General features: G+C 36.5%; 1 long non-coding RNA gene across 2 annotated transcripts in view; it reads left to right on the top strand.

Moving 5' to 3' along the window:
* The window catches only part of LOC129634750 (uncharacterized), a 307,884-nt gene that overhangs the window by 136,255 nt on the left and 151,730 nt on the right, over nucleotides 1–19,899 (top strand). For both annotated transcript variants that reach the window (XR_008705867.1, XR_008705866.1), the window contains 2 exons: nucleotides 10,628–10,686; nucleotides 14,474–14,638. This is a non-coding gene — a long non-coding RNA (uncharacterized LOC129634750). The remainder of the gene's footprint in view (nucleotides 1–10,627; nucleotides 10,687–14,473; nucleotides 14,639–19,899) is intronic.

The raw sequence follows: 19,899 nt of genomic DNA on the forward strand, positions 1-19,899 counted from the left end.
GCATCCTTTGAGCTTTGGCCATTGGAATCTCTTGCAGTGGTGGCTTCAGTGCCTTTTAGGCTCTCCCAAGTAGGTGGCAGAGCAAAGAAACATACGTGCTTATGCCAACCTGTGTATACACAAATATTTATAAATATTTCTATGTTTAACTATAGCTATATTAAACTAAACATAAGTTCTTACTGACGTCTTTAACATATGAATCCTCCGGGCTTCCTCTCTTTTCTCAAAGATGAACTACTACTCCAATGATAGGAAACCCAGCTACCACTCTCCACCATCCATTTAGGTGTGTGTGTGTGTGGGCTTTGTTGCTCAGTTGTGTCTGACTCTTCGCAACCCCACAGGCTGAAGCCTGCCAGTCTCCTGTGTCCATGGAATTCTCTAGGCAAAAACACTGAAATGGGTTGCCATTTCCTCCTCCAGGGGATTATCCATTTACTTAACTGTTCGGTTTTACATGTAGAGTAACTTCTGGACCTAGAGAGTAGTATGTTTAGTGAAACAGACAGAGACAAATACTGTATGACATCACTTATATGTGGAATCTAAAAAAATAATGCAAATGAATCTATATAACAAAACAGGAACAGACTCATGGTTATAGAAATCAAGCTGGAGGTTACCTGTGGGGAAAGGGAAGAGAAGAGAGGCATGTAGAAGGTATGATATTAAGAGATACAAACTTCAGTATATAAAATAGATAAGCAAAAAGCATATATATTGTGTAGCCCAGAGAATTATAGCCATTATTTTGTAATAACTTTTAAAGAAGCTTAAGCGGTAAGATACTGAGTCGCTCTGCTGTCCATCTAAAACTAATGTAACATTATAAATCAAGGCTATGGTTTTTCCTGTGGTCATGTATGGATGTGAGAGTTGGACTGTGAAGAAGGCTGAGTGCCAAAGAATTGATGCTTTTGAACTGTGGTGTTGGAGAAGACTCTTGAGAGTCCCTTGGACTGCAAGGAGATCCAACCAGTCCATTCTGAAGGAGATCAGCCCTGGGATTTCTTTGGAAGGAATGATGCTAAAGCTGAAACTCCAGTACTTTGGCCACCTCATGCGAAGAGTTGATTCATTGGAAAAGACCATGATGCTGGGAGGGATTGGGGGCAGGAGGAGAAGGGGATGCCAGAGGATGAGATGGCTGGATGGCATCACTGACTTGATGGACGTGAGTCTGGGTGAACTCCAGGAGTTGGTGATGGACAGGGAGGCCTGGCATGCTGCGATTCATGGGGTCACAGAGAGTCAGACATGACTGAGCGACTGATCTGATGTGATCTGATCTGATACTTCAATTTAAAATAAGACAAGAAAAAGAAATAAAATGCAAAGATCAAAGAAAGGAAGAAATAAAACTTTCTCTGTTTGTAGATAACATGATAATCTTCATGGAATCCTCAGAAATCTCAAAAGTTTTAAAATCAATAATTTAGTTCAGCAAGGAAATAGAATATAAGATCAACACATAAAACTCAACTGTATTTCTATATATTAGCAATGAACATGTAGAAATGGGAATAAAAGATTATTCCCACAGTATAACTTATAGCTCAAATAATGAAATGCTTAGTTGTAAATCTAACAAAAAGTATATGGGGCTTGTATTTTGAAAATTAACCCTGTATTGTTAAACATACAATTTTATTTAGTTGTTTATGCATCTGTCATTCCTACACTATGGTTCTTAAGCAGAACTTCTGTTCAGACATGTTTCTATGTCAATATTAAACATTCTTACTTTTTGAATGTTGCAAGTGTTTCACAAAGAGACCGATAATGAGAGGAAATAGTGACAAGCATGCGCTTGGAGGTTTGGAATGTAGAACTTAGTTTGGTAGTTGCACACTACCATTTGGTAGTTTTCATTATGAAAGAAACCAATTCAGACAGCGGAAGCTAACACTGTCTCCTATGTTGTGTGTCATTATGAAGATTAGACGTCATTGTGATTAGCATCTTCTAATTGCCACATAGATTTCTCTATAATACTTCCACATTTGCTACTAAACATGCTTGAACTTCAGCTCTAGAAAAAAAAAGAGAGACAAAAAGAGGGAACCTATGTAAGGAGATAAGAAAAAATAGTTTGGATGTGTAGGAAGCCTGTGGGAGAGGAAGTTGCTCAGATACAGAGATGTGTCTGCTGACAACTCATTACTTGCCTTTTTCCAAAAGAACTACTTGCTTGCCCTAAGGACAAAGAGCAGTTAGCGAATCAGTGTCCTTGAAATCTCTCAAAGAAAGTATCCTAGCTCTCATTTTACTTCAAGTTCTTGATCTCTCCCTCTTCTGCGACTTCAATTTTTGCTTTGTTTTAGGACGGTTTATGTAATTGAACTCTCTAAAATCGTATGATCCTTAAAGGCAAGAATGTGGCATTATATATCTTTATGTCCCTGGAGGGCTCAGCACAGCCATGAGGCTTTGCTCATAGTAAGTGCCAAAAAGTATTTGAGGAAAGAAAGAACATCTCTTTGTTGCATGCATGCAAAGGATAGTGTTACATCCTGGGAACACATCAGTTGTTTAAGTGTAGAAGACACATAGCAAAATAAATCATCATATATATAACTGTAAACATATAAAGTATTATAACAGTATTAAGAGGAATAATTGATTAATTTGAGGTAGAAGTGGGAATTATGCTGAGAATCAGAGACAGTCATCTCTGAGTAATATTTCAGTTGAAATCTGGGCTGAGGAGTTCTCCAGATAGAAAGCAAAGCAAAAAGCATTCTAGTAAGAAGGAAACACTTTTATAGAAGATAGTCAGGGCCTTGAAGCACTGAAGTAAGTTAAAATCGAGAGTTTCTCTCCCTCTACCTCCACCTCCATAACTCTCTCCTTTTCCTCTTTGTAAAAAGTTAGCTGATGCCCATCCCCCTCCAAAGAAATGAACTAGATCAATAGGAAGCTGTTCCATCTTGGTTACATCTGAGATCTACAACAGCTGGGAACGTCTACATACAGTGAAAAACACAGACATGTTTCCCCTGGCTGTCTGAAGAAATAGTTCTTTCTGTTGAAAAAAAAGAATAAGAAGAAAGGCTTACTAGTCCAAAAAGATTGGGAGACTTAAATAGCCAGGTAACTTTGATGTAAAAACTATTGAAGTGTCTTCTTTATTTTAATGGTATTTTTGTCTTTGGTAGGTGATTGCTAAGTTTTACTGCCCTAAGCTATAGCCACAATACTATTTCATGTATTTTGAGAGTTTAATTTTTCTCATTTGACAGTTTTAAATCAAGTGCATTAAAACACTTGTTAGATGTCTTCAAAGCAGAGATAGAGTTAACGAATACACTGTACCAAGTTTTAGAAGACAAAAGCTGTGTGGAAGAAGATTTACTATGACTGAACTTCATGTAATTTGAAACTAGTTATTGATGAGTATACAATACATTGCAATATTTCCACATCCATGATATTATTGAAACTGTTTCTCTTTTAAATGATATTTGAAAGGCTTTATCATTAAGAAAAATAAAAATTTGCCAAAAACTTAATCAGCCTTGATATACACTATAATGACCATACCTGCCATTATTATTAGCTACTGATGTTCCAAATAATTTGAAAGCATAGAGAAGAAAGTTTTGTCACCATGGAGGTTGGGCCAAGTAGAATAAACATTAGGCTAAAAAGTTAGTATGTTGTAGAGAATTGTGATGAGTGATAATTTGTCCATTTTTCTTTTTTCTTTTTGTTTTCTTTTTCAACTTGGGAAATTATCTAGGTCACTCTTTTGTGTTTGTGTTTCCAGTAATTGTCAAACAAAGCCCATTGCTTAGTATCCTCATAGAAACAGCAGATTCACAGAGTAAAGTAAGTCAGAAAGAAAAACACCAATACAGTATACTAACACATATATATGGAATTTAGAAAGATGGTAACAATGACCCTATATGCGGGACAGCAAAAGAGACACAGATATAAAGAACAGACTTTTGGACTCTGTGGGAAAAGGCAAGGGTGGGTGATTTGAGAGAATAGCATTGAAATATGTATATTATCATATGTGAAATAGATCACCAGTCCAAGTTTGATGCATGAAACAGGGCACTCAAGGCCAGTGCACCAGGACAACCCTGAGGGATGGGATGGGGAGGGAGGTGGGAGGGGGTTCAGGATGGGGGACACATGTACACCCATGGCTGATTCATCTCAATGTATGGCAAAAACCACTACAATAGTGTAAAGCAATTAGCCTCCAATTAAAATAAATTAATTTAATAAAAGAAAATAAAATGCACTCAGAAAAGAAAAAAAAAAAGAAACAGCAGATTCTATTAACTGCCTCTTGTTCCTTTAATTATGGTTTACTGGGATGAGTAAAGAATAGAATATTCTGAAATACTGAAATTCTGAATACTGAAAAAATAGATGAAAATTGGAGAGGGGTATACTAGCAGAAGTATCTGAGTATATTAGCCTGAGAAAACATGTCCATTTGAAATCATTCTATTCCACATCCAAAACCCAGCAGGAAGTTGCATAAGATAAAAGACTAATCTACATTTGACACTGTTTTAATAAATAATGGATTTTGATATATTTAGGTTTGGAATAATTTAACGATCCTTCACACAGGAATGATATGCTAAATAGATAAGGGTGCTTTGTAAATAATATGTGTAACTGTTTCAACCTCAATATTTAACTAATTTCTACTTCTGCCTTATTTCTATACCAGTACCTCTAATATACTGGTGAACTCCTCTTTCCTTTTATAACTAAAAGAAATTAAGCAGAGATAAGTCAGATAAATAATTTCACCCAGAAAATTCCTACTGCCACCGTAAGCATTCAATTTTCAAATAAAGGGCATGGAAATGATAACTGGGCCCATACTTGAAAATATCGTATTTCTCATGGAAGAATAGGAAAATAGCTACCATTATAATCAGTACTCTTCAACACTTAGGGTGTGAAAAAATCATCATATATTTTGAATTTTTGTTTCACTTTTTCTTCTTCAAAATTTTAGGCTATGAATTATGTTAAAATATAAATAATATAATTCTTAACTGTGCCTTAAAAAATTTCATGACAGTGAGAAATTCTAAGCCTTCCTAAGTGATCAGTGCAAAGAAATAGAGGAAAACAGTAGAATGGGAAAGACTAGTGTTATCTTCAAGAAAATTAGAGCTACCAAGGGAACATTTCATGCAAAGATGGGCACAATAAAGGACAGAAATGGCATGGACCTAACAGAAGCAGAAGATATTAAGAAGAGGTGTCAAGAAAACAGAGAAGAACTGTACAAAAAAAATCTTAATGACCCTAATAACCATGATGGTGTGATCACACACCTAGGGCCAGACATCCTGGGGTGTGAAGTCAAGTGGGCCTTAGGAAGCATCACTATGAAGAAAGCTAATGGAGGTGATGGAATTCCACCTGAGCTATTTCAAGTCCTAAAACATGTTGCTGTTTAAGTGCTGCACTCAATATGCTAGCAAATATGGAAAACTCATCAGTGTCCACAGGACTGGAAATGATCAGTTTTCATTCTAATCCCAAAGAAAGTCAATGCCAAAGATGTTCAAACTACTGCACAGTTGCACTCATTTCACATGCTAGCAAAGTAATGTTGAAAATTCTCCAACTAGGCTTCAACAGTACATGAACTGAGAACCTCCAGATGTTCAAGCTGGATTTAGAAAAGGCAGAGATCAACTTGCCGACATCCGTAGGATCATAGAAAAAGTGAAAGAATACCAGAAAAATATCTACTTCTGCTTCATTGACTATGCTAAAGCCTTTGACTGTGTGGATTACAATAAACTGTGGGAAATTCTCCAAGAGATGTGAATACCAGGCTTCCTGAGTAGCTCAAACAGTAAAGTATCGGCCTGCAGTGTGGGAGACCTGGGTTTGATCTCTTGGTCAAGAAGATCCCTTGGAGAAAGGCATGCCAACCCACTCCAGTATCCTTGCTTGGAGAATCCCATGGACAGAGGAGCCTGGTGGGCTACCATTCATTGGGTCACAAAGAGTTGGACACGACTGAGTGACTAACACTTTCACTTTCACTTTACCTGCCTCCTGAGAAATCTGATTCAGGTCAAGAAGCAACAGTTAGAACCAACAAAAGACTGGTTCAAAATTGGGAAAGGAGTACGTCGAGGCTGTATATTGCCACCCTGCTTGTTTAACTTATATGCGGAGTACCTCATGTGAAATGCCAGTCTGGATGAAGCACAAGCTGGAATCAAGATTCCTGGGAGAAATATCAATAACCCCAGATACGCAGATGACACCACCCTTATGGCAGAAAGCAAAGAGGAACTAAAGAGCCTCTTGATAAAAGTGAAAGAGGAGAGTGAAAAAGCTGGCTTAAAACTCAACATTAAATGAAAATCATGGCATCTGGTCCCATCACTTCATGGCAAATAAATGGGAAAACAATGGAAACAGTGAGAGAATATTTTCTTGGGCTCCAAAATCACTTCTGGTGGTGACTGCAGACATTAAATTAAAAGACACTTGCTCCTAGACAAACCTAGACATCATATTAAAAAGCAGAGACATTACTGTGCTAATAAAAGTCTGTTGAGTTAAAGCTATGATTTTTCCAGTAGCCATATATGGATGTGAGAGTTGGACTATAAAGAAAGCTGAGTGCCAAAGAATTGCTACTTTTGAACTGTGGTGTTGGAGAAGACTCTTGAGAGTCCCTTGGACTGCAAGGAGATCCAACCAGTGAATTCTAAAGGAAATCAGTCCTGAATATTCATTGGAAGGACTGATGCTGAAGCTGAAGCTCCAATACTTTGGCCACCTGATGTGAAGAACTGACTCACTGGAAAAGACCCTGATGCTGGGAAAGATTGAAGGCAGGAGGAGAAGGGGATGACAGAGGATGAGATGGTTGCATGGCATCACCGACTTGATGGACATGAATTTGAGCAAGCTCCGGGAGTTGGTGATGGACAGGGAAGTCTGGTGTGCTGCAGTCCATGGGATCACAAAGAGTTGGACATGGCTGAGCTGAACTGAACTCTGAGACACTGGGTAAAACTATTTAGGATTTTTCTACCTAGGTTTTTTTAACAATTAAATGCTTTAATTTAAGCAGTTAAAATAATAAAAGTCAAATGTCATGACTTCAAAATAATATACTTCAATAAAGTTGCAATATATGAAATTAATATACAGAAATGTGTTGCATTTCTAGACACTATAAAAGAACTATCAGAAAAAGAGATTAAGAAAACAGTCTTATTTACAATTGCGTCAAACCTAGGAATAAGTCTACCTAAGGAAGTAAAAGACCTTACTTGGAAAACTACAAGACATTGATGAAAGAAATTGAAAATAACACAAACAGATGGAAAGATATACTGTGTTCATGGATTAGAAAAATATTGCTAAATGTTGTTGTTGTTGTTGTTTAGTCTGAAGTAGTGTCCTCTCTTGCTGTCCCATGGACTGTAGCCCATGAGGCTTCTCTCTCCAAGGGATTTACAGGCAAAAATACCAGAGTGGGTTGCCATTTCCTTCTCCAAGAGATCTGCCCTACCCAGGGATTGAACCTACATTTCTTGTGTTGGCAAGTGGATTCTTTACTGCTGAGCCACCTAGAATGCCCTCATTAAATATTACCCAATGGTGTAGTTCCAAAGGCAGTCTACAGACTCAGCACAACCCCCTATCAAAATAGCAATGACATTTTTCACAGAAACTCAAATCAGTATTTCAAGAGTCTTGAGAAAGAACAAAACTGGAGGTATCAGGTTTTCTGATTTCAGTGTGTGTGACATGTATGTGTGCTCAGTCGAGTCTGACTGTTTGTGACCCCTGGACTGTAGCACACCAGGCTCCTCTGCCCATGGAATTTTCAAAGCAAGAGTACTGCAGTGTGTTGCCATTTCCTTTTCCAGGGGATCATCCCGTCCTAGGGATGGAACCCATGTCTCCTGCATCTCCAGCATTGGCAGGCAGATTCTTCACAACTGTGCCACCTGGGAAGCCTGTCCCTGATTTCAAACTATACTCCAAAGCTACAGTCATCAAAACAGAATGGCACCAGCACAAAATAGACACATAAAGCAATGATCCAGAATGGAGAGCTCAGAAGTGAACTCATACTCATATGGTCAATTCATCTGTGACAAAAAGAGGCAAGGGGCAAGGATGTACAGTAGGCATGCAGGGCAGCAAGAGAGACACAGACATAAAGAACACTTTTGGACTCACTGGGAGAAGGTGAGAGTGAGATGATTTGAGAGAATGTCATTGAAACATGTACATTACCATACGTAAAATAGATGACCAGTGCATGAAGCAGGGCACCCAAGGCCCATGCTCTGGGGTAACCCAGAGGGATAGGGTGGGGAGGGAGGTTGGAGGGGGGTTCAGGATGGGGGTAACACATGTATACCTGTGGTTGATCCATGATGATGTATGGCAAAAACCATCACAGTATTGTAAAGTAATCATCTTCCAATTAAAATAAATTAACTTAAAAAAATAATATACAGTTGGAAAAAGACCTCCTCTTATGGAATATTACTCGGCCATAAAAAATTAAATCTTGTCATTTTTGACAACATGGGTGGACCTAGAGGCTATTATGCTAAGTGAAATGTCAGATACAGAAGGAAAAATATCATATGATTTCACTTATATATGTAATCTGAAAAAATCTAAGTAAATGAACTAACAAAACAAAAACAGTCATAGATACAGAGAACAAATAGGTTGTTGCCAGATGGGAGGGCACAGCAGGGTTTAGCTTCATTATGCTACATACCATAAACTTACATAGTGCTATATATTTGTTATATCTCAATAAAACTAGAGGGAAAAATAAGCTGTATTTTTCTCTCCAACTTCTTTGAAAACTTTATCTTTGTCATTGCTCAGTTTAGTTCAGTTCAGCTACTCAGTTGTGTCCAACTCTTGCGACCCCATGGACTGTAGCATGCCAGGCTTCCCTATCCTGCTGCTGCTGCTGCTAAGTCACTTTAGTCATGTCTGACTCTGTGCAAGGCCATAGATGGTAGCCCACCAGGCTCCTCCATCCCTGGGATTCTCCAGGCAAGAACACTGGAGTGGGGTGCCATTGCCTTCTCCTGGTTGCAGTTAAATTACAATGGATTTAGTTATGATTTTTCTTCTATTTCTTCTTATTTGGAATTTGTTGCCCTTATAAACTCTTTCTTTTGGTATTTTCATCTGTTTTGGAAAGTTTTTTGCCTTTTCTCTTAAAATGCTGCTTTGGTCACAATTTATTTCTTTTTTCTTTAGGGCTTTATTTGGAGTTATTCCATCTCAGCTGTCTATCATGACTGTCCTTTACCCATATTTTCTTGGTCTCCCTGCATATAATTCTGTTGACTTTCTTTTTTGTTTTATTATATAAAAAACTTCATTGAAATATAATTCATATGCCTTACAGTTTGCTAATTTAAAGTGTGTAGTTCAGTGACTTTTAGTGTATTTACCGAGTTTTGCAAATTTAACCTCAGTTTTTAAGAAATTTCATGTCCTGCCCCCCTAAAAAGAAACCTTGTAACCATTAATAATCACTCATTTAATTTCAGCCTCCCCTCTTGCTGACTTGTTGCTGCTTGTACTCTATTCTTTTAATTTTGTTTTATTCTTTTGTTTTTTTTTTTTTATTTTTAATTGGAGAATAATTGCTTTACAATGTTGTGTTGGTTTCTTCCATACAACTATATGAAATGTTGGTGTAATTTAACCTGCTGTATTATCAGTAACGAGAGTTACATCTTTTAATTTTTTCTCATCTCTGGTCTTTTAAAAGCAGATTCTTTAAAACCTTATATTAAAATGAATATTGTAACTACTGAACCAGTATTCCATGTCTTCTAACCCTTTTATAATTACACATCTCATATTTTCATTCATTGCTGGGTTTTTAGGGCAATATCTAAGTTCAGGTTTTTAATTACTAATTTGTTGCTTAGCTAAGCATATCTTATATATTTTAAATATCTTCCTTACAGTTAATATTATATATTAAAATATCAAATATTTATCCTTCATATCCTACTATAAAAATTTGGATAATCCAGTATTATCATCAATCCCCATACGTATTCAAAAGTCCTTTCCTCCTTGTCACCTCAATGTTGTGGTCTTAACTGTAAATGCTTCATGTCATTAAGTTTGTTTTCACTTCCTTTCGTGGAATGACTCTTCTTGAACACGTGTTGATTCTTGTTTGAGTGCTCACGTGTGCTTTGGATTGTCAGTCAGTGCTAACAATTGCTGCTCATGCTCAGCCATTGGAGAGCAGTAGGTCTTGCTGGTGATCTGTTTTCCATGGTATTGGAAAAGGGAAAGTTATACTGATACCTGGAAATCCTTTGACAGATCTTATTTGCCTGCATGTACATCCAGTTTATCCAGCACTGGGAAAGGGACCCAAATGCTCCCACTTATTGATCTTTCTTCAAAAGACATCTTAATCTACTCTCAGTACCCACGAGGCAAGAGGGAGACTATGCAAGGGATTAACTCACCTCTAGGGGAACCCAAACTAAAAATCATGCAAAGAACCTCCTACTGCCAATACCTATGTCTTTACATAGAAAGCAAACACTTGTGTGTATTAATCAAATTCTATCTCCTTTCTATCTTTTAGGAATTTTGCATAATTTCTGAAACAGAGAGAAGTCTACTTTTTGCTTTCCAGGAAAAGTGGTAATAAGTTAATTTATTTTAATAGCTTTTAGAAAATAAGAATAAAATATGGCATGAATCTGGTCCCATATCTTTAAATTAATATATAGCATATTGAAATCAGTATAAGATAAATTAATGTATATGAAGCATGATTTTGCAAATCAGTGAGTTTAAGATAAATTTTCTTGGTACAATCATTTAACTGTTTGAAAAACTGGGAGAAGAAATGTTGCATTATCATGTTTAAGAGGCCCCTTTCACCGTAAAACAAATAGGAAAATGATAGATTTGACAATGTAAAAATTGAGTACTTGATACATCAAAAATACCATAAATAAGTGCAAAACACACATGAATTGGCAAAATAAATGTAGAACTTACGTTTGCACATTGAAAATGCCTGATAAGCAAATAAGTATAATGAAAGGTCCAAATATCATCATGTTTGAGGATAATTATGAATTTCACAAAACATAGTTGAAAATGGTGATATTTTATAGAGCTGTGAACTGATAAAATAGTTTAAATAATAATGATAATTCAATGACAAGTCTAAAAATATTATAGGTTAAAAAATTAATTTCCTGTCTATGAGTCACTATAAACATATCATCAAATGAAAGAGTCCCTTTGACCCAACATCAAAATATGTCCTCAATAAAAGTATTAAAAAGAAATGTGCTGGACTCTTATAAAAATAACTTTAATATATTTGAAAGAATTAAAGAAACAATGAGAAAATTAAAACTTTATTTTGGACAAAAGATGTTATAAACTTGTCAGTTTTTTTCATAAAATAAAAACATCTATAATATTGTTGTTTCTATAATTATGATAACAACAGGATGAGAGGAGACATTGAAAGAAGAGACTGAAAAACACTACTAAAGATTATGCAAAAGGATATAAAATCCTATAAAACAGGAGTAATGAAATAAATCTAGTTGTATAACATATTTAAACAGTGGTATTAAACACAATTTAGTGGTAGTGATATTCAGTTCAGTTCAGTCGCTCAGTCATGTCCGACTCTTTGCGACCCCATGAATCACAGCATGCCAGGCCTCCCTGTCCATCACCAACTCCCAGAGTTCACTCAGACTCACGTCCATAGAGTCAGTGATGCCATCCAGCCATCTCATCCTCTGTCGTCCCCTTCTCCTCCTGCCCCCAATCCCTCCCAGCATCAGAGTCTTTTCCAATGAGTCAACTCTTCGCATGAGGTGGCCAAAGTACTGGAGTTTCAGCTTTAGCATCATTCCTTCCAAAGAAATCCCAGGGCTGATCTCCTTCAGAATGGACTGGTTGGATCTCCTTGCAGTCCAAGGGACTCTCAAGAGTCTTCTCCAACACCACAGTTCAAAAGCATCAATTCTTCGGCGCTCAGCTTTCTTCACAGTCCAACTCTCACATCCATACATGACCACAGGAAAAACCATAGCCTTGACTAGACGGACCTTTGTTGGCAAAGTAATGTCTCTGCTTTGGAATATGCTATCTAGGTTGGTCATAACTTTCCTTCCAAGGAGTAAGCGTCTTTTAATTTCATGGCTGCAGTCACCATCTGCAGTGATTTTGGAGCCCTAAAATATAAAGTCTGACACTGTTTCCACTGTTTCCCCATCTATTTCCCATGAAGTGATGGGACCGGATGCCATGATCTTGGTTTTCTGAATGTTGAGCTTTAAGCCAACTTTTTCACTCTCCTCTTTCACCTTCATCAAGAGGCTTTTGAGTTCCTCTTCACTTTCTGCCATAAGGGTGGTGTCATCTGCATATCTGAGGTTATTGATATTTCTCCCCGTAATCTTGATTCCAGCTTGTGTTTCCTCCAGTCCAGGATTTCTCATGATGTACTCTGCATATAAGTTAAATAAACAGGGTGACAATATACAGCCTTGATGTTCTCCTTTTCCTGTTTGGAACCAGTCTGTTGTTCCATGTCCAGTTCTAACTGTTGCTTCCTGACCTGCATATAGGTTTCTCAAGAGGCAGGTCAGGTGGTCTGGTATTCCCATCTCTTGAAGAATTTTCCACAGTTTATTGTGATCCACACACAGTCAATAAAGCAGAAATAGATGTTTTTCTGGAACTCTCTTGCTTTTTCCATGATCCAGCGGATGTTGGCAATTTGATCTCTGGTTCCTCTGCCTTTTCTAAAACCAGCTTGAACATCAATAAGTTCACGGTTCACATATTGCTGAAGCCTGGGTTGGAGAATTTTGAGCATTACTTTACTAGCATGTGAGATGAGCGCAAGCAGAGTAGTTAATCAAACTAGAGAGTCTAAAAATAAATATGCAGGAACTTAGAATATGCACTTCAAAATCACTATGGAAAGGAAGTTTATTCAGTTCATAATTTGGGGACAAGAATCTAGCACTTTAGTGGAAGATTATGAAGTGGGATACTTTGACTAAAATCAGATACAGATGGCTCCAAATTTTTAATTGAATAAATATGAAATAATCAATGATCATTAAGCATTCTTAATCTTCAAATTGTACAAGCCTCACCCCTTTGATCATGGTAAGAAACTCAGAAGATGTAAAAATATATAGCTCCATCAAAATACACATGATAAAAATCATCTTCCTGGCCAAAATAAAACCATCATCAAAATCAAATGCAAGTTGAAAAAAAAAGTCAATTTAAACACATATAATAGAAAATTAGCAATGTTTTAATATCTAATAATGCTTATGAATTATAAAATAAGGCTGAATTTATCAATAACACATTTGAGAAAACTAAATTTCAGAAAATTCACAGGGCCAATGTCAATAACACTTACAAGAAAAATTGTGAACTTTATTAAAACTCCAAAAATGATCAAAGTTAATACAAGTTGAAAATAGGTAATTTTTCAGTTAAAAACAGTTAAAATTATAATACCCACTGAGGCAAAAATTTGGGGAAAATGGCATTTTCCCTTGTATGTGGTAAACATGTAAACTGGAACAAATTCTGTGAATGGCAGTGTATCATCACATATCAACAGCCTTAAGACACTGAACTCAATTTGACCTACCTATTTCATTTTAGTTAATTCATCCAATATAGGAAGCATTTTAGTTCTTTATTGAACCACATTTATTGAGTAGGTTCCACTTGACCACCACTAACTGTGAGGAGCACATTACAAACATCACTTTACCCAACACATGCTACCTACTACCAAGTAGGAGGGTCTTGGTATCCTGATTCCCACATGCAAACACTTAAACACAGGAGAGAAGATGATTTTGCAAATGTTGCACAGTTACTTGAATTAAGCAGCAGCCATTTAAAATTTATATGCACACTTATACTTTTTTATTTATAAATACATATATGTACATATTTGCTATTTATATATGTAATCATCTGAAATTTTATAGTGCCTTAAAAGGCAGAAAATGACTCTAAGCAATGAGAAACTTCCAAGTTTTTGAGTAGATGAGTGACAGGGTCAAAGTGTATGTATCTGTGTGTGTCATGGTTGAAACGGTGGAAGAATGGGCCTCCCTAATGGCCCACTGGTTAAGACTTTGCCCTCCAATACCGGGGATAGAGGTTCAATCCCTGGTCAGGAGGCTAAGATCCCACATGCCTCACAGCCCCAAACCCAAAACATAAAAAAGAAGGAATACTGTAATAAATCTAATAAAGATTTTTAAATGGTGCATATAAAAAAAAATGACAATGGTGGGGAACACAATAAGGGTTTGATGTATTACAAGCTGTATGTGTGGAGAAGTGCTTAGAGCTAGGCAGGTAACCAGCATGAGAACAGACTTGGTAATTTATTTTCTTCATATTAAAGGAACCAGAGGAGTGAGAAAGAAGTCAGTACTGTTCATACCTGGAGCAAAGTTTTCTGAAAAGTGCTCTGGAAAATTCCTGACTTTCTCCTTTGATAAGTGGTGATGCTGAAGCCAGAGAGCCACTTCCTCCCGAAGACACGCATTTAGGCAAGAGCAAGAAACAGGTAGGAACTCTTGCCATGTTTCTTTTTATCTTTACGCGATTGTAATATTTTCTTGCAAGAATTACAGTGATTAGAGCAATGTAAAACAAAATGAGGGCTTCATTGAATTAGCAGTTTAAACTTGTGCTATATTAGCATCATGTTGAATTATTACTCATCCTTGCTAATATAGCATTTAACAGGAAATTACACTGTCATGCCAGACTGGTATAAAAAAATCTGAAACCTAATGGGGCATGATGTAAAAAGCTATTATAGTAGATACTCACTATTATGAGTGTGTACAGTCTTTCCTATATTTTAATTTTGGATTTTCCCATGGGTATCTACACCAGAGTGAGGGTAGGGGGGGTCAGAGAACATTGAGAAGGAAGGACGGAATTTGAGTGACTAAGTACTGTTTTGAATAGGATTTCAGTGGAAGAAGTAAATTATTTTTGTCCTCCTTCCTTGGGAAATTTCAAGATGTGTTTTGAAATTTGGGGCTTCTATTAGCCCATTGACAGTATTTTTTTTTTCATTTTCTCATTTTAATGCAGTATGTTTAGATTCTAGTAGCAGGTTTGCTAATGAATTATCCTTAAACTCCTTGGATGTCCCTAAATGTGTGGTAAATTCTTAATCTGAATGAAGAGTTTATAGTGAGTCAACTGGGCTCAGTGAACTAGCAATGCAGAGCGTAGTTTGATCTGTAGGGTAGGGTCCTTGTGTTGTTTTCATCTGTGCAGGGAATTGATTAATGTAATGGCGTGGGGTATCTGCTGATGCTGGGGAAAAGACTATGGGTTCTTTCCAGGGTCCAAAGATAAAGACAGTCAATGTTTGGTTTATCTAGTCATCATTTAGGTTGGTGATCTGTATGAATGAGAAAACTTAAATATTTCATTGTATTTTTTTTAAAAAGTCTCAATGTCTCAAGACTCAACTTTAGCATCATATCCTTAGTGTTTTCTCCTTTGTTGTCCTTCACATAGCACTGAAAAACACCATTCCTGTGCTTCTGAATGCCTTCTTGTTGCTGACACCAGGCTCTCCCTGAGATAGTTTCTGCCGTTTGTAAATTAATTTTTAGTTTTTTATGACCGAAGTTGATTTACATGACAATGGTGGGGAACACAATAAGGGTTTGATGTATTACAAGCTGTATGTGTGGAGAAGTGCTTAGAGCTAGGCAGGTAACCAGCATGAGAACAGACTTGGTAATTTATTTTCCAAGACCAAATAGTTGATTTACAATTTTGTGTTTCACATATACAACAAAGTGATTCAGTTATACATACAAAAAAAAATATATATATATATATTTATGATTTTTCAGATTCTTTTCTGTTATAGGTTATCACAAAATACTTAGTATAGTTCCCTCCGCTATACAGTAGGTTCTTGTTGGTTATCTAATTTATATATAATAGTGTGTATAAGTTAATCCCAAATTCCTAATTTATTCCTCCCCACCTTTTCCCCTTTGGTAACCATAGTTTGTTTTCTATGTCTGTGGGTCCATTTCTGTTTTGTAAAGAAGTTCATTTGTATCTGTTTTTTTATTTCATATATAAGTCTCATATATCTGTCTTTTTCTGGCTTACTTTACTTAGTTTGATAATTCCTAGGTCCATCCAGGTTGCTGCAAAAGGCATTATTTAATTTTTCATGGCTGAGTAGTACTCCATTGTGTACAGGTACCACATATTATTTATCCACTCATCTGTTGATGGACATCTATTGCTTTACTGTGAATAGTGCTGCTGTTAACACTGAGGTGCATGGAAAATTCAGCTTTAATGGTGCGAGTTGATGTGATTTGAGGGATGGCTCCTTAGGAGAGAGAATACAAAACTGTGAATAAAGCATTATATATGAAATTAAACCTTTATTTAGAATGAGAAAATATATCATAGCAAATACATGCTTTAAAAGGTGACAGGTAACACAAACATTTTAAGTGCAAAATAGTATTGTTATTAATTAATTATTATATCTGTGAAATGCTTTTCCATGCATTTTTGGCTGTGTATTGATTCCTTGATTGCCTCTTCATATAGGAGTTTTTTGTGCTATCATTTATGAAGAGAATAGAGAGGTAATTCAGTGTTTTCTCTCATATGATTGCTTAAAACCTATTGTTATTAGTAATAACAATATAGTAGATGGAGAAGTTTAAGGAATTTTCCTTCTGCTTTATAGTGCATAATGTAATATGTCATGCTTTATAAATGCTGTAAAAAACTTTATCGAACTTCTTTTATGTATACGGTGAAAGCATCCTGAGCATTTCCAGTTTTCTGATGCAATGACTTAAATATGTTTTGAAATATTACACACATAACCAATTTGTTGTCAATGTCCTCAGTTCAGTGGCATGTGAAAATTTTATGTTATCTGCATTGATTTCAATATTTGCATCAAATCAGCAAGAAATTTAATGTTTTTCAAGGTCTTTTCATGTTTCATGCCTCTTCATTAAGGAGAATTCTCAAACAATTAAAGAGTCTGTTCATTACTTCCATTTTATTGTAAAAGTTCATTACTTTTATGTGATCTAATCATTAGGGGGTCACATTGGCTCCTCTCTTTGAAGATGTTTATAATTTCATTGCTGTGGTGCCTTTTTGTTTATAATCCATTTTTGTCTGAATCTTGTCTTTTGTTTATTAACTAAATATGAGAAAAGAAGCTACCATTCATAAATCCAGGTGAGAATCTGTCTTTTCTCAGTTTTTCCCTTTTATTGGAGTGTTCATTATCTTACCATATTACAGTTAACATAATGTAATTCCAAATAAACTTTTTCTGATGGATCCCTACAATGTCCAGTTTTAGTCCAACAATATCCAACATGTGGCAAAGTATGATAATAGATAATGATCTAAACCAATTCAAGTAAAATACCTTAATAAAGAAATTTTTACAAAAGCCTATGAACACTTATGAGACCATATTTTTTAGGCTCCTACCAGAGCCTTAAAAGGGATTTATATAAGTGAGAGATATGGACGCATGAGTTGGGTTTTTTTTTTTCTTTCCATTTTTAAAGAAAATATTGTTTCAATTGTTTGTGTGTGCTCAGTTGCTCAGTCATGTTGGACTATTTGCCAACCCCATGGACCATAACCTGCCAGGCTCCTCTGTCCATAGGGATTGTCCAGGCAAGAGTACTGGAGTGGGTTGCCATGCCCTCCTCCAGGGGATCTTCCCAACCTGGGGATTGAACACAGGTCTCCTGCATTGTAGGCGGACTGTTTACCAGCTGAGCCGCCAGGGAAGCCCTTTAATTGTTTAATAACACTATGGAGTATTAGATTTCAACTTCTGTATTTACTATAGTGTACTCACAACCAAAGTTTAGTTTCCAGCGGTCACCATTGACTTGACCACCTTTAGCCACTTTCCCCTCCCCTCACCCCCATCTCCTTTGGTAATCACTACTCTGTTTTCTGTATCTGTATTTCTGTTTTTTAGATTCTACACATGAGTGAAATCACACAGTGTTTTCCTTTTTCCATTTGACTTATTGCACTTAGTGTAATACCCTCAAGGTCCATCCATGTTGTTGCAAATGCCAAGATTTTATCTTTTAAAAAAATTATTTATTTATTTATTTGGTTGTGTTTAGTCTTAGTTGCCACAAGCAGGTTCTTTGTTACATCATGCAGGATCTTTTGTTGTGGTTTACAGACTCTAGTTGTGGTGTATGGGCTCACTGCTACTGCTACTGCTACTGCTAAGTCACTTCAGTCATGTCCGACTCTGTGCGACCCCAAAGATGGCAGCCCACCATGCTCCTCCATCCCTGGGATTCTCCAGGCAAGAACACTGGAGTGGGTTGCCATTTCCTTCTCCAATGCATGAAAGTGAAAAGTGAAAGTGAAGTCGCTCAGTCGTGTCCGACTCTTAGCAACCCCATGACTGCAGCCTACCAGGCTCCTCCACCCATGGGATTTTCCAGGCAAGAGTACTGGAGTGGGGTGCCAATGCCTTCTCCGACTAGTCACAGCATATGGGTGTAGTTACTCTGTGGCATGTGGGATTTTAGTTCCCATATTAGGAACTGAACCTGCATCCTCTGCATTGCAAGGTGAATTCTTAACCACTGGACCCCAGGGAAGTCCCTATTTTTTTTAATGGCTTTTTTCTTCTTCTTTATCTATTCATCTTTCAATAGTGAGGTTGTTTCCATATCTTGCCTATTGCAAATAATGCTGTGATGAACATAGCGAGTGTATATATCTTTTCAAATGACCACTTTTACATTCTTCAAGTGTATAGCCCAAAGTGGAATAGCTGGATCATATGCTGATTCTACTTTTAGTGTTTTGAGAAATTACCATGTTGTTCTTTTCAGAGGAAGCATGAGTTTTCTAGTATTATCACAAATCATCTGCCTCTGGTTCCTCCCCTTTCATATGACATGACCTTTTAGTCTGAAATAGAGAGCTTAGAGGTTAAGTAGGCTTGGAGAAATTTAAGAAAGTTCATTTATCTTATCACAAATGCATCAAAAAGTGTATGTATAATGGACAAGTATAAAAGTGAATGTGTCATTAGGTGAGAGCATGAATTTGTGAAAGTTAAGCTGGTAAAGGGTAGAATAAACATAAGTGTAAAAACATGAGAATGTTTACATGATACACTCAGAATACATTGTGAAGGTCTTAGAATGTGATTGGGAAATTTTGAGAAGTCTGGATGTTCATGAAAGTGGGAATTCATAAGAATTTGAATGAGTGAGGGTGTCAATGTGCAAAAGAATGATGAGTGTGGCAGAAGATTGCTTTGGAATAGGGTGTGATCAAGTAAAACAATGATAAGTAAAATAAAGTAACAAATAAACCCCAATCTCTCATTACTGTACTGATTTCAGATCCTCTGTCTATCACCAATGACAACCTATAATACATTAAAAAAAAATAAAACAGCCAGGACATTATCAGGAGAGAAATGAATGCCCAGTGCAGACATTTCCTGGCATTTAAAAATGTATTTCGTCAGATTTTACACCTTCTTTTGATTCAAAATCTTTACTTTTCATTTTACTCATTTTATTATCCATGAAAATGTCATTTTCTCAGATTAACATAGTGACTCTTGGTAGTTTGTACTAAGGATGTTTAACATGAAGAGCAGATGAATTCCAAAATTATGTTAACTCTTACATATCAACTAGAAGGAAGTTGCAGGTGAGATATTCTAAGATAAAATGGAATATTTGCTATCACAGGATACATTATGATAGAAGTCTTTGGGAAGCCCTGGAAGACAAA

The sequence above is a fragment of the Bubalus kerabau genome, chromosome 20, assembly GCF_029407905.1.
Source record: "Bubalus kerabau isolate K-KA32 ecotype Philippines breed swamp buffalo chromosome 20, PCC_UOA_SB_1v2, whole genome shotgun sequence".
NCBI lineage: Eukaryota > Metazoa > Chordata > Mammalia > Artiodactyla > Bovidae > Bubalus > Bubalus kerabau.